Below are 22,212 nucleotides of genomic sequence, written 5' to 3' on the forward strand. Positions count from 1 at the left end.
GTCAGCATGTGCTGCTCAGGCCTGGTGGGAGTTGTAGTTCAAAACATCTGGAGAGCACCAGGCTGGTGAAGGATGCCCTGTTTGCACTTCATGTAGAGCAATCCTATGCATGTTTAGGAAGTGAGTCCTACTGAGCTCACTGGGACTAGCTCCAAGACAAAAGTGTGCATAGTAACCCTAGTCCCATTTCAACGACAGATTCCTGGCTTATGATGTAGATAGAGCTCAGCCACCACATCCCTGCCATTTATAATGGAAGTGAAAAATATTTTTCTTTCTTGAGTAAAATCTGTTTGTTTAGGTGCAGAAATACTTGAAGACTGACTCACTTCCATCTTGCTGCAGTCGGTATGTTAATCTGCTGGACCTGAAATTCTAATACTTAATTCTAAGACAGGCAACCGTAAGGATTCAAGAAAGCTTTGCTTCTCATATATAAAAAGTGGGCTGGCTGCATTTTGAAGGGCTAAGACTATCACACCCAGTACAGCTGTCTGTTCCTTTCTGTAATCTTCATTCATTATTTCCCTGCCCCAGTCCATTTGATGTTCAGCAGCACTTAGTGCCATTTCTCTTTGTTCCTTTTTTGTTAATGCCTCTTCTTTTTGGCATCAGTGATTCTACCCAAACTTCTTACCATTGTATTATGTCAATGAAGTACTTCTTTGTGGTCCTGTCTAGACTGGGTAAACAAAACTGCTTGGGTTCACATAATATCTCATGTCCAATGAGGGCATCCTAATTTTTGTGTTGTTTTGTGAATCTGGTGGCTAATTAGATTGCATTTAGTTTATTTAATTTAATCCACCTGCTCTTGCATCAGCTTTTTAAAAAGATCAACCCTTAAGAGTAGTTACACACAGTGTAATATATATATGATAATGGCTATTTCTTTATATTGTGAACGTGTGAAAGTTCTTGCATCAATCGCTATGTGATAATTGGCTTTCATCACCTACAAACTGCTAATCTGCTGAGTGGAGCTGGTAAAATTCCCTCCTCCATCCATGTTGACTCCTATTGATGGATGCTAGTGCTCTCTGGCTATGTTCATGCATCTAAGATAAGAGCACAACTACACAATTCACAAGCAAATGTACAAAGCATGATAGGTACTCATCACAACCAAATTATAGGGCTTTCTGCATATGATTACTCTCATCTGTTGAAAGAGTTCCGTGATGGTGATAATAAATGCAGCAGAATTCAAATGTCCAAAGCTCTTTATATGCATTGCCTTGTTAATTCTTGCAACATCCTCATAAGGGAAGCCAGGTAAGACTCTGGTCTGAAGGTAAAGATGAACAAAACTTGGTCAGTGACAGGATAGAAGATGGTCTGGTAACCCCATGCATGCCACCTTAAGTTTGACTGAAAAAACATGAGATGCAAATGTAATAAATAAACAAACACAATAATAACTGATTGCCAGACTGCTGGTCTGGCAGGAGTGAAGGCAGTAATATATTCATTTATTTAAGGAAGTTTTATTCTAGGTGAAAAGGCTTTCAGGGTGACTTACATAAGCTCAATAAAAACAAGACAGTCCCTGCTTTCAGCTGGGTGGAATGGATGTTGATGACAGCAGAGAAAGGGAGAATCCTACTGGATATGCCTAAAGCCACCTAACAAGTTCATGGCTAAGAGAAGGTGCTTCCCATCTCACTGTGTACACACTTAGCCATGATCCTGCACTTCCTCTCACTTATTAAAAATGGTTGCTAAGAATATTTAATCCAATAATCCTAAACCAGAATTAAACAAAACAAAACTACTTTGGGCTGTTGGAATCTTTAAACTGTGTCTCCACCTATGCTCAACCTGTATATCAGTAAATACATGCAAACATTACAAAACACCTATAAGCCTCCTGCCACCTTCTTCCACAAGGAAAAGACCTGCACCCTTGTAACCTTGCACTATTCCAAGAGAAGTACTCACTGCTCGGAGAGCACAACAATATTATTACATGCCACCCACCTCTGAGTGATGTGAGATTCTGGGCATTCCACGTGCTTACTGAGGGTTCAGGTTTCCTTCAAAAAATGGGCACAGCAGAAACTGTGGTGTCTTTATGATACAGTGGTGCCCCGCAAGACGAATGCCTCGCAAGATGGAAAACCCGCTAGACGAAAGGGTTTTCCGCTTTTCGATGCGCTTCGCAGGACGAATTTCCCTATGGGCTTGCTTCGCAAGACGAAAATGTCTTGCGAGTCTTGAGATTTTTTTCCGCTCCCCACCCCCTTTTTCTAAGCCGCTAAACTGCTAATAGCCTTTTAGCAGCTAATCCGCTAATTCCTTAAACCTTTAATAGCCGCTAATAGCCGCTAAACCGCTAATAGCGCTAATCCGCTAAGCCGCTAATAGGGTTGCTTCGCAAGACGAAAAAACCGCTAGACGAAGAGACTCACGGAACGAATTAATTTCGTCTTGTGAGGCACCACTGTATATGGTTTTATTTACACATCTATATACACAACCTGCACCTAGATGGAGGGATTGCAGAGCAATCACATCCCATGAGATCTGGCTTCCCCCTTAAGGACAACATTGAACTCAAAAGACAGCCACCCTGTGTGTCTCTTTGTTCCAGCCTGTTATCCCCAGCTCTCATGGAGTTCTGCCTCTCCTCCTTCTTGCTGCTAACCAACCAACTCCAAGGACTTCCTCCCTGCCTATGGCATTCAGAGTTGGAACCCTAATCTTAGCTTTTGCCTCTGCCCACTAGCACCCAGCAAAGAAGGGATCCCACTCCACTCCCCTTTGCCTGGCAGTCTTGCCCTCTGATGGTTTCCTTGGTGGGCCATGAAGTGTAGGTGGGTTCCCAAGAGGCAAGACACAGTGATAACAGCAAGAACCTTTATTGAACTACATAACTGGGAAACAGAGGCAAAGCAACTTCTTATATACATTTCTGAAAGCCTGGGCCACTCCCACTCCCAACATGATTGGCTGTCTAAACTTCCAAACTGCAAATCATGACTCAAAGTTCAAGGGCCAATGGCAGAGGCCCAAATCTGTAAATGTTCTGTGATTGAACAATATGTATCAAATCAGAACACAGGAGCTCAGAATCCTTAGTCCAGACTCAAGCTGAGGCAAACACAGACCACTAATACGTAACAGGCCAGCCATTTGATCCCCTATGGGACAGCTACATATTTCTGCATTGCAGGGGGTTGGACCAGAAGATCCTCAGGGTCCCTTCCAACTCTACAACTATCCAGCTAGCTCTGCCAAGCTGGCTTAGCTTGTTAGCATAATTAAATCCAGAGAGTTTCTGTGTTTGGCAACGTTTAATCAAACCTAGATTAATGCTAACTTTTACTAAATCCAGGAATTATGGGGAGGATCTGGCACCCAGAAATTTAGGGAAACATGGCCCCCCACAAACCCATAACAATATTGTGCCATGATACTGCAAGACAACAGAAAAGACTTTTCAGAAATTAGCCTCCACATGTTCAGTGACTGCATAGAAGGGAAGTGTGTCCATTGGCCCATTGGCCCCTTCCCTAAACATGTTGATGCCCACTGGCTGTTTCCCTTGGCCTTCAGCAAAGGTTGAAAGGAAGGATTCAATGTGTTTAGGATCCCCTTCAAACCTTCACTTGATGTGCAGATGTCAGGTAGGACAGAGCCACTTGATTTCCCCTCTGCACCTTCATCAAACTCAGTTGAATACTTGAAGGGTAATTTCTGAAGAGAACTGCCGTATTTTTCGTTCTATAGGGCGCACCGGACCATAGGACGCACCTTGCTTTAGAGGGGGAGAACAAGAAAAAAATATTCTCCCCCTCTCTGCTCAGCACCCCTTCAGCGAAGCGGCAGGAGAAATGGAGCTGAAGGGGCGCTGCGCAGCTCTCCCTCTCTGCTGAAGTCAGGAGTGTCTTGCTGAAGTCAAGGAGCCTGCATTCGCTCCATAGGACGCACACAAATTTCCCCTTAATTTTTGGAGGGGGAAAAGTGTGTCCTATAGAGCGAAAAATACGGTAAACAGCATTCTCACAGGAGCCTGTGCATGAGGGAGAGAGGTAAAATAAAGAATTCATTATTGTCCCTAAAAACAGAAAATAGTCCTCCCTGAACTCAATTTGGGGTACCTGTAGCCTATAGTTTCATATTACTTTATGACTTACACTGGTGAGGGAATTAAAAATGAGTCAGAAATGTATCATATTTCATGAGAATGTCCAGTAAACAGTGATTCATGGCATCCAGTAATATATCCACATTGGTCAGGAATATTCACTTTGTGTGAATTTGGACTGCTGAGCTGTAAAATACCACCGAATACATGGTTAAATAAGTACCTTCCACTATCCCCTGATATTGGGATTCTGGGTTTTTTAAACATTGTTTTTTTCTTATCTAGCACCTCTTGTACCTTTTATTTCAGAAAGCACTGGAACTTTTATTCCTCTCTGTGCATAATCTAAAGAGCGAGGTGAAGGTTAGACAAGTTTCATGCTTACAAATCACATAGTCATTCACACGTTCCTAATACAGTAGCTCAGACAAGTGTAATTGGAAATTTAATAGGTAAGACAGTGTTGCTATTGGTCATAATCGTTGCATGTTCACATTGCCAAAGGAACACTCCAGAAATGTGGTGTGTGTTCAGAAAAGGGTCACAAAGCAGAGGTGTTCTGAAATCTAGGACATCCATGATTTATTTATTCATTTCATTTGTATCTGTGTCTCCATGAGAGAATGGAAAGTGGCCTACATAAGGTTCCCACATGGCCTCCGTTCAAACACTAACCAGATAGAGCAAGGCTGCTGAATCCTGTGCCTTCAGGCCATGCTCTGGAACCATTGTGCTTTGCAGAGCTACCTTTCCGCTTCTGAATTGTTTTGGATAAAGGAGCAATCCTTTAATACACTTGCAATTCCATTTGCAGAGACATACTTGTAGGAATGGCCACAGAATGCGTCCTTTTAGTTTCAAATTGACTGGGTTCATCAAATTGTAGAGCTGAAAGAGATCTTGGAGGTCAATGCAGGATCCCTGATAAATGGTTGTCCCAATTCTTTTTAAATACCTCCAGCAAAGGAGGGCTTAACACTTCCTGAAGCAGCTTGCTCTACTACTGAACAACTCATGCCATTAGGAAGTTTCTCCTATGTTTAGCCAAAGTATGCTTCCCTGCAACTTTCACTCATAAGGTTTTATCCAAGTTCAACTCCAAGTAGACTCTAAATTAGCTATGTCCATTATTTCCAGTGGGTCTACTTTGAGTATGACTAACAGTAGATATAGCCTATTAGAGGCTCTGTCCTCTGAAGGAACAGAGAACAAGTCTGCTCCATCTTCTGTATGACAGCCACTTAGCTATTTCAAGCCAACTATCATGTCTCTGCTTAATCTTCTGTTCTCCCTAGGCTAAACATATCTTTCAGCCACTCTTCATATGATTTGGTTTCCATGCCCTTCACAATCCTGGTTACCGTCCTCTGGACATTCTCCAGTATGCCAATGTCCTCCTTAAAATGTAGCACCTAGTACTGGACACATTGCTCCAAATGCAGCCTGACCAGCTCAGAATACAGTGGAACTATGACTTCTTGTGATACGGACACTATGCTTTTGTTGATGCAGCCTAAGTCATACCACACATTTAAAGTTGGAAATAGGTCCTGTGCACAGAGAAGTGCTTTTCAAGTGCTTTGCTTTGAGTGCAAACTTTCCACCCTGAATTGTCTACTGAGAATCCCTACATGTCTGGTTTTTTTTGTGGGGAGTTGTATGTTCTCAGTTGTATGTTCTGATTATAAAGGACATCAGTCTGCTCTGTGGCCTCTAGCTATAGTAAAACGAGCATGTGTACTCTTGAACACATTCAGACTTCCCTGCAGCTGTGGATAGGATGGTGGGCAAGTTGTCTTTCAGGGCAACCTCTCCACCACTGTTGATTAGCTTCTGAGGAATGCCAAGGTAGACCTTTCTGCATCTCCCCAGTCCGGTTTCTCCTTCTCAATCAGACGGGGGCTCCTTTATCTGTTGCCACCAACATTTATGATTGAACTTTTCTCTGATGTTCCATAATGGCTAGTAAATTACTGAGTCAGCATCTAAAAGTGCATTGCTTGGCCTTTTTATTTTTATATCTGTTACATTGTTGAAAGAGGCTGTATTTTTTTCCAGAGTGTGTGGAAGTAGAATTTACCTGTAGCACTTATGTTGACTAAAGCCATTTTACCTTAAGTACAATGTTTTTAAATCCGGGAGAGCAAAACTCATAAGAGGAACAGGAAATTCCATGAGTTCCATGTGGTGGAGTTTCCAATAAATTTTTCTGACAGGTTCGTGCTCCAGACTCCAGTAGAACAGACAATCTGAAATGCCTTATGATGCTATTATCAGTGCCAGGAGGAGGAATGACACATACACAATAGTAGGGCCTTAGCTTCCTACATTGTATTACCTGGGCAGATTATGTGTTACATGAACAATGCAGTACTTTCCTAATGGCACATGCTTACTACCAGGTCACCAAGAGACCATAATTTCAAGGTAGCAGGTTTGAGAGCTCATTCCATTGTCATCTACCAATAGCTTTTCAGAGTCCTAAAAGTTCTCCTAGGGCTGTTTCCCCCACCCCATCATATAATTATAAAATTATTTTATAACTGTTTAAAGATTACATTTTATTTGGACACTATGCACCTTGCTTCTCTAACAGTTAAGAGCCCTGGTTGTTGTTGTTTTCGTGTGTGTGTGTGTGTGTGTGTATTTAGGCCAATGTATTTCCCCCAGCAGTTATCCCTTAGATATGAGATTGGGAAGACCATAAAGCTGTTTATTATTCATTCTAGTAAATGTCATGATTCAGTCGACCTTTGAGAAGCAGCTATAATTAGGAAAATACCATTAATAGGCTTCTCTTGCAACTGCTTCAGCCAAGCTTAGGAACATTGGAAGTTTCCTCAGACCATTGGTCCATCTATCCAGCATCTTCTACTGGACAGCAGCTCCAAACTGAAGACATACCCAGCCCTACCTAGTGATGAGGAAATTAAACCTGGGATTTTCTGCATCCAAAGCAGATGCTCTACCACTGAGCTATATGACCCTTCACCAATAGTCCTTCCTCATCTATTACCAGCTACCAAGTCTGGTGTCTACATAGTACCAAGGGAGAAGGAACTCCCACAGCATTGGAGCATTCACAGCCCAACTCTGCATAACAGCTGTGCTTTAACATCCCCTGATTCTCAGTGCTGGAGAGGAAGACACAAGAGCTACCCACCCAGGAAGAATGGCAGATGAAACTGATGGACTACATGGAAATGGCGGAAATGACTGGCAGAATACGAGACCAGGGAGAAGAGTTGATGGAGGAAGATTGGAAAAAAATTAAAGTATATTTACAGAAATATTGTAAAATTAATGAATGTTAGAAGAATATTGGAATGAAGTTATACGGTTTTAGCAGAAGTGTTATTAAGAATTATATCAATATTAATTGTTAATGTGTTAAAGTGAAAAATTTAAAGTTAAATTGTGTTAGGATAAATTACAGAACAAAATTGAAGAAGAGGGAAAGGATTTGTTGAATTAGCAAATTTGAACTAGAATACCAAAAAGGGAGGTGCGAGGAAGTCGAGGAAATAAGCAAATGAAAGATATAGATATGAAATTTGGATGTGTGTTTAAATGTTTTTGTTTTCTTTATGTTGTATTTTTGTATTGTCTTCTTTTTTATTATTGACGTATTGTTTGTTGAATTTATGTATTGTTTTTCTTTATTGTTTTTCCTTTTATAATTATAAAATATCTAATAAATATTATTTTTTAAAAAAATATTCTCAGTGCTGGAGGTACTAAATGGGCATAAACCCAACATTAAGTGCTTATGAATTTTCAGATGAATACTGAAAGAAACACAGATTTCATACTGTGTTTCTAACTCATAATGATGACTCCAACTACTGTACTCTGGAGCGTGATCAGCATGAACAAGCATTGCTGTATAGTGGTTAGCAGCTGGAGGCCCGTGGGCAAAATGCAGTCCCCACCCCCTGCTGCCAACCAAGAGATGAAAAATTGGGTGGAGAGGTGAACATTGGAGTGCTAGAACTTGGCAGGAGGATCTTTGGGAGAAAGGGAGTTGGAGACCTAGCCTGCCACCACCCCAGCCAAAGTGGCCTTCCAGCAAAAGCAGCTGCTGACCAGGGAATGAAATGGACAAAAATAGTCTATTCATACATTTGTCTTCCTCTAATGAGGTCTTAGAAGAGTTTTTTTGTTTTGCAGCAGTAACCACGTGACCCCAGATTATGTAAACTTGGAAAGACATGGATGTTTTCATTAATAAGGGAGAAAATCAGCGGCAGAATTGATGATTCATTGCTAATGTGTTGATCCAGCTGCTCTCAGAGGACTGGAATTGCTTACTGGGATTCCATGTTCAGCTTTGAGCTATGCAGTTCTCAGCCTTGATGTGCTAGATTAACACTGGGGTTTGAAACATTTGAAGAATTCTTATTAAACTCATAATGAATTCTCTCTGCAGCAACAACTCTTCAGCCAAGTCCAGACTGTTCCACAGTTTGCCAATAAAAGGGGAAGGGAGGAACCCTGAGATTATGGTTTCTATAGTGTATTAATCTTTCAACTTTTCCTTCTTCATTTTCCCTCCACTCCATCTGAATAGGCCACAGTAGCTCCAAGCTGCCATTGGTGTTTCACTCTTATTCAGGGCCTATGCATCCCGTTTGCCACTTGAGGCAAAACACACCCTCCTGCTTCCTAGCCCCACGGCTTATTCATAGAATCATAGAATCATAGAGTTGGAAGAGACCACAAGGGCCATCGAGTCCAACCCCCTGCCAAGCAGGAAACACCATCAGAGCACTCCTGACATATGGTTGTCAAGCCTCTGCTTAAAGACCTCCAAAGAAGGAGACTCCACCACACTCCTTGGCAGCAAATTCCACTGTCGAACAGCTCTTACTATTCAGTGAGACATTTCCATTTTGGGTCTGTCCTTGCCTTGGGCTGCTAGGAAAAACTGTCTCCTCCCTGGGTAGATCTTGAACCCTTCTCACAGGAGAGCTGTGTGTGCTTCCTGCTGGTCCCCTGCTCAGGGAGCTCTGTAGGTGCAGCATTGCATGAGCTCTCTCTCCTCCTCTTTGTGCCTTGAGCTCTGAAAAAGTTCTTGAAAAATTGGAATTCTAACTCCTACCTATAAGGCATATGTAAGGACTAGCCATAGCAGGGTCATTGCTGGTTGTGCTACTGGGATTGATGGAGCCAGGGCAGCATTTCTGCATGTGTTGCTTCTGTGGATGTGTGCTGTGGATGTGTGTAGGGATATGTCCTGGGTGTGTATGTCCCTGTCATCTTGAGTTCATTGGCTCCCTCATTTGTGGGGGACATGTCCCTGCTTGGTGGGCACTGGCAGTTTCCAGGGCATGGTTGGCCCTAGATATTTTGCTGCAGGAGGCAAAGGACAACATGGTACCAACCCCCTTTTTACATACAGAAGTCAACTGGTCTGGTATCTTCCACCCCCCCCCCCGAGGGCAGTCAGTTAGCTTAGGTGATGCAGTAGCTGTAGCACACACAGCTCTGTCCAGCAATACATGGAAACAGCAAGGAAAACTCAGAAGGAGCAGATGGTGAGGCTGTCACCACTGTCCTTTCACCACTCCATCACTTGCCGCCTGAGGCAGCCACCTACCAAATGGTAGGGCTGGCCCTCTTTCCAGGGATGCTGGTTTTTTTCTCCACTTGTGTATTTTTCTCCTTCTCTCCTGGGCTGAGTATGTATTGAATATGGTGGCTATTTTGCCAGTCGGCGTAGCAGTGGCATATTTCTGATCCCAACATAGTATGAATATCAGATTGCTGTCCCCATCTAGAAGTGGGAGGTAGCTCTCTCTGTCCAACTTTTATAACCAGACATGTGCTTTTCTCATAGCTCAAGATGTCTGTCTGGTATTCGGTGCTCTTTAATTAAAAACAAAAAACCAACCCAAAAAAACCCCCAAACTCTTGAAGGAATGAAACAGGCTGCTTCCAAGCTTATCATATTTTACATAATTTATTCTGCTCTGGTTTTTAAAGAATGTGGAACTTTTTGCCATGGGGGAGTAGAATAAGGCACTTGAAGAAGGAGGGAGGTATGGGCCGAGGACTGCAGACAAATTGGTAGCAGCATTAAGCAAGGGGCATCAGTCCCCAGGCAGTCCTTCCTGACATTTCTGGTAGTAAATTGAACTGGTTGCCACTCTTATATCCAGTGCTAGGTATAGAGGGCTCCCAACCGTTGGGCCAGATGTCAAAGCGACACTACTCTGCATCCCTAGAAAATCATGTCTGAGTTCTACATTTAAAACCAGAACTTCAGACTATGTGTGACTCTATTCTTTTCTCATGGAGACAGGGAATTTGCTTTTCCTTTAAAACAAACAAAAAACTCAATTGAGGTAGACTTCTAAATTCTGTACTAGCATTCATCCTCAACCAGAATATGAAAGGGAGAATACATTCTACAGTATGCACATAAGTTCAAAGCTGATTGTGTCAGTGACATGGTGCTGGAGCACTGTATGCACACATATGGGTTCTGGGTGGAGGATTTCTTAACTTTCTACAGAAGGGTGATCTGTATATGGGAGCTTGAAGGGAACAGGAACTAACTATTCAAAGGGCAATACATCAGTAACACTGTGACCACACCAAACAGGAAGCAATTAGAGGTAAAATGGCAAGGACATCAGTTCTATTTAAAGTTAGAGAAGGCTTTGCAGACTGCGTAACCATTATAACGTGTAAACATTGTAAAAATAATCTCAGCCATGGGGATGAACATTGCTGGATAACAGAACACTATATTAACTGCTGTGCTGATTCTGCTTCCAGTTAAGTCCAGAAAAGCAATGTTTCAGCAGTGTCGAAGATTCTAAATATGGAAGCATCCTAGCAGAAGTTTTTAATAGCTATGAACTAAAATATGAACAGCTTAGTCATACAATGATTACGGATGAAGTGCTATAGCAGCCATAGCTATAAACACTCTGGTGTTTATAGGGCAAATGGTACTCTCAGTGCCTGGGTTCTCTTTCTGTTAGAGAGAATATTAATAAGCTGCTTTAAAGGATTGTTTAACCAGGCTTGACCCTACTTAGCTCCAGCAGGCAGTGGCTACCTAAGCCATTACACCATCTACCTGCTGGTACTTTAAAGGATTGTTATGAAGATGCATTAGAGATACTGTAAACAACCTATTAAGGGCTAGATCAATTATAATAACAAGCAATGCCTACATTGTAACAAAACTTTTTAAAGGTTGGAAGCAAATAGTGCAATCTGCAGACATTAACAGATTCCAACGTCTGGACAATACTTAAGAGAATGTAATTCTGCAGTTCCTGCGTAGGCATGGAATGTGCAGCATGGTGGCGTTCTTTATGATCACTCAGTACCCTTCAAACGGCTGTTTCCAAGAGCAAATTCAGTGTCGAATAAGTAGAGCCTAGTCTGCTATCGGAGACCTCACATTTCAGACATATTTTGGGGTCTGATGGTGAACTGGGAATGGAAACATGAAGTAAATAAATATCTGCACAATCCATTCTAATCAGAGATCAGAAAAGCAGGAAGATTTTTTCAGCCTCTGAAAAATCTGTTTCACCAACCACTGAAATGAACGGAGATAGTCATATAATCCTACAGACTTCAAAAGCCTTGAAACAAGGGTTTACTGACTCCATTTTCTCACCCACAAGTTCTCAGACCTCTTTCCATGATGCGAATGTAGATTATAATGAAAGACTAGAAACCGAGAAATAATATCTAACCCCCATATCCAATAACAAGAGGATGCTAGCATGCTGAGTACAGATTTCTGCTTTTGTCCCTTAGCAGGCAAGACAGAATTCACAAGTACATTCAAAACATGTGACACATCTTTGCCTAGAGAAAGACATGTAGAGAAGGAATGTTTTATTCTCAATGCTCTTTCCTCCATCAGCTTCCTGATTCTCCCCCCCCCCCTGGCATTACATCCACTCCATAGTCTCCCAGATTAAGATAACACAGAAAATATAAGGTGCTCATTTAACTCAAAAATGGCACCTTAATGTGTGACGAGGCACAATACAACTGAAGTTAAGCATCTTTCATCCTACTGATTTCTTTGAAAGCAATATGCAACACCAGTGTATGAATGTTTACTCTGAAATTAATCACATTAAATTCATTGGGACTTGCTCCTAAGTAAGTGTGCATAGGAGTATAGCTTTAATCACATGGTTAAATATACAGTTGAAACCAATGAACAGAACTGTTTTCTACCCTTGACATCAGTAGAACTTAAGTAAGTCAATGGACTATGTTCTAACAGATTTGTCATGGCTTGGGCTTCTGTAGGCACCAGTATAATTCATCAGACTGAACTGTTCTACAATTATTTACCTTGGGCATAGACATACCCTGTGAGTATGCCATTCTGGGCTGCTCTCTTATTTAGACTGAGCAGGGAGCATGCTCCTTTCGTATATTTTGTACTGTTCCAACCACATTGTCTATGAAAAAATGAATTTCAGTCTAGTCTTGGTCTTCTTGGTAATGCCACCCCTTAATGAGTTCAGAGGATCTACAACCTGCCAGAACGCTTTCATGGCAATGGTACTTGGTTGTAGAATACCTTTCTCCCTCCTCTGCCCAAAGTTTGGCCAATGTTAGTATCTTTTGGCATGAACTGAAGACCTATTCTGCCAGGCGTTTAAAGTGGGCTCAGAATTCTTAAACAAGTCTTTTACACCATGCTCCAATCGGCAGGTCTCAAGGTTATAGTAAAGCACACACAAAGACACATACATACAGCAGTAGATCCTACAGAGCTGAAGTTGGCCCTGCTCTAAAAGGTAAGATTCTGAGCTGTTCAGGACTGTTAATAAAAAACACTATAGGCAAAGGAGGCAGGGTTAGTATTGTTGGTGTTATACCATGTATTTTGTGCTTTTATACCGTACACCACCCTGTGAATGAAAAGTGATGTATAAATTTAACAAACAAGCAAACAAACAATTGGAGGATGTAGGGCTACACTGATCCCCCCTGAAGTGTGTCAGCTGGTCCCCCAGTTGATAAACCAGAGACAAGAAACTATAGTGGGAATGGCAGCCCACTTTGGGAGATGACAGACCACCTGCTATCCCTTCTTCAAAATGGGCCTCCCATAAAGCTAGTTGCCAACCGGGGTTCAAGGTCTTCAGCTATATGAGCAAGAAAAGATGCACTGTAAAAGTGGCAGCAAGTCACATCCCGGGGCAACATAGGGAAGGGAGATAAACAACATAGGATTGTATCCAATGTTGGTCATACTCAAAGAAGACCCACTGAAATTAACGCCCATGACTAAATTAGGTCCATAATTACAATGGTTTTAATCTGAGTAAAATGCACTAGGACTCAACCCACGTCTGCTTGTCAATACAGGACCTAAAATCTCTACATATCTGTTGTGTAAAGGAGACTACCATTATTATTCAAATAAGTTACTGCACAGCTTGGTTTAGAACACTGTAATTCATGGGTGTCACCCTAGACAGAGGGCCCCTGTAATTCTTTATGGCTACAATAAAAGTAAGCAATTGATAATGAGTTATGAAGACTTACCCCTGCCATCATTTTTCATATTGACTGGAGCGGAGCAGGATGAGGGTACATCTGATGATGAAGGGTATTCCAGTCCACTTAGGCCACAATAATAAATGTGTGAGTCTTTACAGTGCGTCAGGCCTCTCTGTCACTCATGCTGACACATCTGGAACGTGTCCAGAGGAGGGCAACCAAAATGGTCAAAGGCCTGGAAACGATGCCTTATGAGGAACGGCTAAGGGAGCTGGGCATGTTTAGCCTGGAGAAGAGGAGGTTAAGGGGTGATATGATAGCCATGTTCAAATATATAAAAGGATGTCACATAGAGGAGGGAGAAAGGTTGTTTTCTGCTGCTCCAGAGAAGCAGACACGGAGCAATGGATCCAAACTACAAGAAAGAAGATTCCACCTAAACATTAGGAAGAACTTCCTGACAGTAAGAGCTGTTCGACAGTGGAATTTGCTGCCAAGGAGTGTGGTGGAGTCTCCTTCTTTGGAGGTCTTTAAGCAGAGGCTTGACAACCATATGTCAGGAGTGCTCTGATGGTGTTTCCTGCTTGGCAGGGGGTTGGACTCGATGGCCCTTGTGGTCTCTTCCAACTCTATGATTCTATGATTCTATGACTGACACAGCTGCCTTTCTTGAAGTTGCCATCTGCAATACAGGGATAAGAATCCTTAAAGTTGCGAAAAGAATGTATACAAAACACTTTGAACATTCATTGAGCATATTATTATTGAGCATATTGAGCATATTATTATTATTATTATTATTATTATTATTATTATTAGCCTCCAAGTGTTGTACCAAAGCCAATGAAGGGGCCAGTTCATTCAAGCCCAGCCACTTATTTTGGGGACTATTGCTGTTGTCACACTGGAATCTGGTTCTCTAGTGGTAAACCAGTTTTCTGGCGATCCATTCAAGATTCACTCAGTGATGGAGGCCGGTGCCCATTCAGACTGGTAGAACAACAGGGAGGAAGGTCAACAGTAGGGGGAGATAGCCAATGAAAAATGGAACCAATTAATTCTGACTTCGTCCACTTCTTTCTCCCTGCTGAGTTTACAAAGGCAACACTGAGACTAAAGAGGAGGAAGCTGACAGCTAGTTCTGGACTGGGTGTAAGTAAGGAGGCAGGCAGGTGGGGGCTGGCTGAGGGCAGCTTGGTAGGGAAGTGCCCCACTTGTGCTAATGGACAAGACTTCATTCACAAGAAACAAACCTGACACGGGTTGCACTGTGGTTCACTGGACCTGCATAACTTGCAGCATCTGAGCTCCATGAGCATTGGGACTGATGCCAACATCAGCTTGGATAGAAAATTTTAATATAAATTAAGCAGCAAAAGCGCCATCATCCTTACTTCTCTTTGATTTTTTTTAAAAAAGACAATGACTCGAATCCCAAATCGCTTTAGTAACTGCTCTTTCCCCTCACAAATATTATTTGTTAAATTTATATCCCACCCTCCCTCCCAAAGGAGCCCAGTACTAACTGCAGCTTATTTTATTGCAAGGATCTTAATTTGTTTCCGTGTACATTATGACATGCACATTTTACAAACATAGTAGGTTTAAAGTCTTCCCCTACTGAATGAAATACAGTGGTTGGCATTTGCATTTGAAAATCCAGTAAATGTTTCCAGATTGCATTCCAGCTTGTCTGGTAAAGTTTGCCAGACTGAATATAGTGTATCTTTGTGTGGTGTTAATGTGTTGAGCTTCTGGATTAGAAAATGCTTTCTGACAAATGAGTGCTTTTAGCAGAATGTTTGTGCTATGAAATGGACAAGAGACAAAACAAATCTAGAATTGGCTTTCGCAATCTGATTATTGCTAAGATTATTTCTGTTCTGACTGATGAAGAATTCTGTGTAACTCGCAAACCTGCACACAGGGTTTGTGCCATCAATTGTACAACCTTGCTTACTCAATATTTATGAAGAGATAGATGAAACTGCTGTATCCTTAGTCATATTTATTATTATTATTATTATTATTATTATTATTATTATTATTCAGGGCTTTTTTCAGCTGGAACTCAGTTCTGGCACCTCTCAGGTGGGTGCCATTGCCATTATTCTGACATCTCCTTTTCTAGAAAAATAGCACTGTTGTTGTTGTTGTTGTTAATTTATACCCCACCTTTTCCCTGATACAGTGGTACCTCAGGTTACATACACTTCAGGTTACATACGCTTCAGATTACAGACTCCACTAACCCAGAAATATTACCTCGGGTTAAGAACTTTGCTCCAGGATGAGAACAGAAATTGTGTGGTGGTGGCGCAGCGGCAGCAGGAGACCCCATTAGCTGAAGTGGTGCTTCAGGTTAAGAACAGTTTCAGGTTAAGAACAGACCTCCGGAACAAATTAAGTACTTAACCCAAGGTACCACTGTATAAGGCAGTTTACAGACAAAACCAAGAACCACTAAAAACATGGAAAAATTAATCATTAAAATATAATTAAACATTGATGCAATTAAAACTATTTGCATACATAAAATCTAAATGTTCCCTTGGTGCCTGCTTCCCAAAGCCTGGGAAGCTTTTGCTCGGCTTAGGAAGGGAAGCACGATGATCTGACAGGTCCAAGAATCCTTCCACCTTCTTCCAAAAGCACGCCCAGCTTGGGGAAAGAGCCAGGAGGACTCCAGGATTCTGCCAAAAGCCTGGCGTCTCCTTCCCAAAGCCCATGAAGTTTCTGTCTGGCTAAGAGAGGGAGACACAATGCTCACACTCGCGGTACTAGCCCCCCACCAATCGCCTTCACAAGCTGATGCCTCTGGCCCTAACTGTTCCCCTACGAAAAATGTCACCACCCACCACAGGCTGAATCCCTGTTCCCTGTTCTGCCTTCTAACTGACCAAGAACACCTGTCTTGACAAACCACTGGTCCATGTTGTGAAGGATTGTTGCCTCTGACTGGCAGTTGTTGTCAGGAGGATGGGGTGGAACTGTAAATGGTTTAGCTCTGCCTGCCATTGGCTATGTTTGCATGTACTGTTGGCTCCTAACAGTCCGAGTGGGTACCAGTCACAGGGCAGGGAACTCTTTTTACTACATTTGGAGCTGAAACTTATTTGTCAATGGATGCCATGCCTTTTCGTCTTGCATGTGGAGAGCTGTTTGTTGATATTTCACTACCTGTATCTCTTTAAGAACAATCTTTCAGTGTCAGGGGAGACCAAAAGTATAAACTTCAACATCTTTTTTTGACTTGCTTTTGACTTTTCTCACATGAGGGAAACAGCTGTCAAAGGCTAGGAATGGCCTGAGATTGACTGTAGGCATTACTTTCTTCTCTTCCTTGAGGCAGCTCCTATTTCATATTTTATTAGATGAAATTCTCCTGTGTATCAAATAATGATCCAGACCCATAGGAAGTAGGAAATGCCACAATAGATGTTTTATAGGTAAGAACAGTAAAGAGGAAGGAGGCCAGGAACAATAAATTCTATTTTTCTCTCTCCTGCAATCAAGTTAACAGGGACACTCACCACCACACTACTGCTACTGTGCAACCTCCTTTCTTTTCAAGTTATGCAGAACTTGACAAAGAATGCATGGTGTATATCAACTACTGTATGTTTTGGTGGATTACTTCCTATGCAGGGCTGCCATATTTGCAATCAGGAGACTGAGGTTATAGAGTTAAAACGGGGATGGATAACCTGGACTCATTCCAGCCACGCAAAGCAGGACCGGCAAAGGGTGTCGCTGGAGAGAGGTATGGCCAGCCAAGTGACCTGGGGGTCCAATAGGGAGATCCCTGGATCTGAGGTTCCCCATCCCCGCTTTAAAATGCTGATCAGAATGAGACACACAGCACCAATGATTCTGCTGCTCAACCCTCCCTGGTTTCTGCCCACTCACTCCAGACACACAACTGCTGTAGTAGGCACACTATGGGGTACACAGGTTTGGACTGAGGGAAATGCTGAGACAGTTCACGTATGTACACACACTACCATTTGATGACTTGCAGCTGAATGTGCGAATAGATCCCACTAAAAAGTACTGAGGTGAAGCAAGGCCTACACTCAAAGAAGCATCATGCTAAAGGTACGTAAATATATTAAAAGACTCTGAAGTATCCATTTCTTTTTACATGCTATGCCTTTACATCCACTGAGGGCCTTCTGGCGGTTCCCTCACTGTGAGATGTGAAGCTACAGGGAACCCGGCAGAGGGCCTTCTCGGTAGTGGTGCCCGTCCTGTGGAATGCCCTCCCATCAGATGTCAAGGAAATAAACTACCTGACTTTTAGAAGACATCTGAAGGCAGCCCCGTTTAGGGAAGTTTTTAATGTTTGATGTTTTATCACATTTTATTATTAATAATATTCTGTTGGGAGCAGCCCAGAGTGGTTGGAGAAACCCAGCCAGATGGGCGGGATATAAATAATAAATAATAATAATTATTATTATTATCCATGCAAAAAATGAGAAGAAAAGGTACAATTAAAAGTCCCGGATATAATACTGTAAAGAAAACATCAGGAGAGTAGATTCCACAAAAGATGAAAGGGCAATATGTTCAACCTGTAAACAAATCTGTGTATCTTGAATTCCACAGCAAACCCTCTAAAACCACCTTTGAACTGAGGGAGATAAGTGCTAAACTGTCTTCTAAGAGGCGACAGTTAAAAAGGAAAAAGCCAAACATTATCATTGAGCATACATTGCCAAAATATAAAGCTGAGTTTGTTTAGACTGTTGAGTTTGATTTTGTTTCAGCTCTTTGGATCGTCACTAAATCTATATTTGGATTATCAGCCTTTTTACTCTGTGGTGGGTAGAGGCCTGCAGATGTTGAAGAAACCATTTCAAAAATGAGTTTTTCTCTGAAGCAAGCATTTGACTGACCAATGGAAGTCAATTACACTATTTGATTACCAGTTGAGGGGACAAATCCTGCCACATTAAAACCCTGAGAGATCTGAACTCTCTTCAACAAATATGTTTGTTTCCAGATTTAGACTTCAATGAAAATGTTTGAACCAGACTGGTTTTTACACTTAAAATGCTGTTCCATTCCTGCTTAGGAAATACTTTTCCATTTTACCATAAACCATCACATGTTCAGGAAACAATTGATACTTGAAACTGTATTGCACAGAATTAAGTTCTTTTTCTACCTGGCTACAGGTAAAACAAACAAGCAAACTTGAACAAAACACCTGATCCTAAGAATATTTACACAAAAGTAAATTCCCCTGAGGGAAAGAGTCATCGAGAGAAAACTGGCCAGTGTACAATGTGAACACTGAAGCCAAGAAATTTATCCAGTGTCAGCAAGCCTCTACTCCCTTGTAAATAATCTTTATAAAAACAAGAACAGTTTCCAAAGTTTCCAAATAATCTTTCCATCTGAATGTATTTTATGTATAAAAAGATGAATTTAAAGAATTTGTGTTGCCTGTTGCATGCTCTGGTAGACAAGGGGAGGGGGAATACACCATATGGCCACCATGTTGGACTCAGAACATTTCTGGCACTTTATCTTCAGGGAAGTGTTTTCTTACCTACCCACACAGGGCAGAACAGCCTTTGAATGGGTCTACTGTGTTGGCTTTCTCCTCTGCCAGTATCTTCCCTATTTCTCCTTTGCTGATTTAAAGGGCTTGAAATCAGGAGATCTGGTGTGTATTCTTCATTACAGGCAATGGTCCTTTTTATCACCTGAGGGCCATATGAAAACTCAGCTGTGTTTCCAGCGCTTTCTGTGTCATGCTGAGCCTCACACTGGGGCACAAGAAAGAGACAGTCAGCATCTGGTTACAAAGCTCACAGCCACCACTGAGAAATGCAGGCTGTGTTTTAGTTCTTTAGTGGCCTGTGCTTCCTTGGCACGAGCAGATGAGTCTATGTTTAGGGGCTTTCATTTAGATACTACTCAAAAGAAACGTCGGTTTAGAGGTTTGGCTCAGCTTGTGTCCATATCTAAATCTCAACCCCCTCCCCCACTCCCTCCACAAACCTCTCTCTGAAATGCAGCTGCCTTGCCAGCTGCTACTACTAGTCCCCTTGCCTAGCTTATATTTGTCCTATTCCCCTCAATGCAACCTTTTCATCATGTGCAAGCGATGTTTGTCAGCAGTGAGGGGCCCCAGTTGTACTACTTGTATACAAATGTCCTCAGGGTTGCCCCAGATGAACAATCTATGTCCACCTCCCCCCCCCATTGCATTTCATTTGTGGTGCAATACTCCTCCATTTCCTCATTAATGCATTACTGATGTAGGTCAGGCGTGCAGACAACCCAAACACAACCTGCCAATCGTGGATGGTGATGATGACCCACCAGCATCTCAGCAAACCTCTTCTTTTCTGAGAGAAAAAAACCAGAAGCATCAAGCACTTTGCAGGCTACAATTCATTGCTTGGTGAATATTAAGTCATGCAAGCCTGTTTTATGGCTGTGTCCTGTAGTACACACAGCCACTGGGAGAAGCTGAGGTAGAAGCTGAAGCAGCTGCCTCAGAGTTGCCTTTCCCGGAGAAAGCAAACCCGTGGCCCTCCAGATGTTGAATGTCAACTTCCATCAGACCCAGCCAAATGTAGTAAGAAGAATGTAAGAAGATTTATTATTTATTTAAGGTGATAGATTTATTATTTATTTAATAATATAGATTATTTATTTATTTATTTATGTGTTTATATACCATTTAATCATTAGGATTTCTAAGTGATGTGCATAAAATTAAACCACACCAAGGATTAAACAGTAAAAACTCACCATAAAACCAAACACTACCTTAAAATACCTGATGGAATAATAAAGCCTTTGCCGTGCACCTGATGTTCAACAAGGAGGGTGCCTGCCTAATCTCAGTCATGAGGGAGTTCCACAGGTTTGGACCCAGTCTATGAAATGCCTTTAGTAAAGACTACTGTCTGACACCACTATCGCCTCCCTGCAGAAGAAATTAAACTTAAACCTGCATTCATCATTGAAAAGGGCTCCAGTCAACGAGACTACATCAGGTTCAAAAGGGCCATATGAATCACTCTGCCTTCAGGAGGCAACTTGCTCTTTTTACTATTAAGGAATGTTCCAAAATATCCTTATCTCATCCTGCCTATAACCCTGTGATGTCAGCCAGGCTACGCAAGCAACCGTGGTTTGCATAAGCAGAGATTTCCATCTGGTTTTCCAAACCTAACTCTAGCGACTGCATGACGCTGGCCAAGGAAAAGCATCAAGCTGAGTTGTTATGTTTTTTATTTTCACTCTGGGTGAATTAACCAGGAATGAATCACTTTCCATTTTTGTTTCTATAATAATTAATGTAGATTAGAGCAACCACTCCAAGTTTTAAGATCACTTTCAAGACATTGTTTTTAAAATGTATGTTCAAGGAGGCAACTGAATATAAAAGCATGTGTGCACAGGTTTTGCTTATATCTCCCCGCTGTTTATTTTTTAACAAATATCTTGTCAGTGAGAACAGGATTTTTAAAAAACTCAGAGAGTATTCTCAAAAGGACTTATCACAGATTAGTTAGTCTTTAACATGCTTTACTGCCATCTGTTCCCACAAAGTGTGCCAATAGAGTTCCTCTCCTCAGCTCTTATAAAGGGTGCTTAAAGCAAGGAGTGAGCTTTCTAAGCCATGTACTTTTTCTCACAAAGAGATAAAAAGTCAGAATTTTGAGGCATGCTGTATATTAAATGCTATGCATTTTGTAGCATTTGAATAGGAGTGTTTCCAGTTGTGGGTACATGGATTAGAAAACAACTCCCCCCCCATGACTTTGAAAATAGAAAGGGATGGTGACTCACTGCTAGTTACTGAGATGAGCTATGTGAACCTCTGAAGATTTTAGAGCAGGGGTCACCAACATAGTGCCCTCCAAATATTTTGGACTTGAACTCCCATAATCCCTGACCATTGGCCTTGCTCGCTGGGGCTGATGGAAGTTGGAGTCCCCTGTTCTAAAGCCCAGCTGGGGAACCTGTGGGCTTCCAGATGTTGATGGACTCCACCAGCCCCTGCCAGCCTGCCCAATGGTCAATATGATGTAGCTCAGCAACATCCAGAGGGTCACAGGTTTCCCACTGCTGCTCTAAAGCCTCATATACAGCCTTGTATAAAGCCTCATATAGAACTGCTACAGAATCCAACCTATCACAGAGATCGGGGAGCTCATCCCTAATATGTTTCAGAAGTATGACGAAAGTTTCTTGCTGCTTTGCTTTAAAATATACAAAAGGAATTCATCCGATACTCTAGCAGTCTTCTTACACCTGCTGCTCAGAGAGGTCATTTTTTTGCCAGTACCACACATGCATGCATGCAGCGGAAAGGAGTAGCCAAACCATTTTTCTTAGCACATGTTGTTGGCCACATGGATATTTTCCAAACTTTATTAATACAAGTAAGATGTTTTCCTAAAATAAATTTGTAAAGAAAACAATGAATGCAGCCATAAGAAAAATGCAAAGCCTGAAGCTTGCACACACACCACCAGATTGTGATGATTGCTAGGAATTTCTAAATGAAGAGGTATAGGACCACTTAACTAAATAATAATGCTGTCTGCATTGTGGTGGTGATGAGGTGCAATACACTCCTCCATACACAC

The 22,212-nt window shown here is 41.9% G+C and overlaps 1 protein-coding gene and 1 long non-coding RNA gene across 3 annotated transcripts in view; both read right to left on the reverse strand.

The window, feature by feature from the left end:
- Positions 1-13,714, reverse strand: part of CDC42EP3 (CDC42 effector protein 3) — a 60,086-nt gene extending 46,372 nt beyond the window's left edge. Inside the window, exon 1 of the mRNA XM_083432270.1 lies at positions 13,634-13,714. The gene's annotated coding sequence lies outside the window, so the exon portion shown is untranslated. The remainder of the gene's footprint in view (positions 1-13,633) is intronic.
- A 523-nt stretch (positions 13,715-14,237) lies between these two features.
- The window catches only part of LOC310673677, a 29,120-nt gene continuing 21,145 nt past the window's right edge, over positions 14,238-22,212 (reverse strand). For both annotated transcript variants that reach the window (XR_014509179.1, XR_014509180.1), the window contains one exon: positions 14,238-14,270. This is a non-coding gene — a long non-coding RNA (uncharacterized lncRNA). The remainder of the gene's footprint in view (positions 14,271-22,212) is intronic.

Source organism: Podarcis tiliguerta (assembly GCF_965153285.1).
Source record: "Podarcis tiliguerta genome assembly, chromosome: 3".
NCBI lineage: Eukaryota > Metazoa > Chordata > Lepidosauria > Squamata > Lacertidae > Podarcis > Podarcis tiliguerta.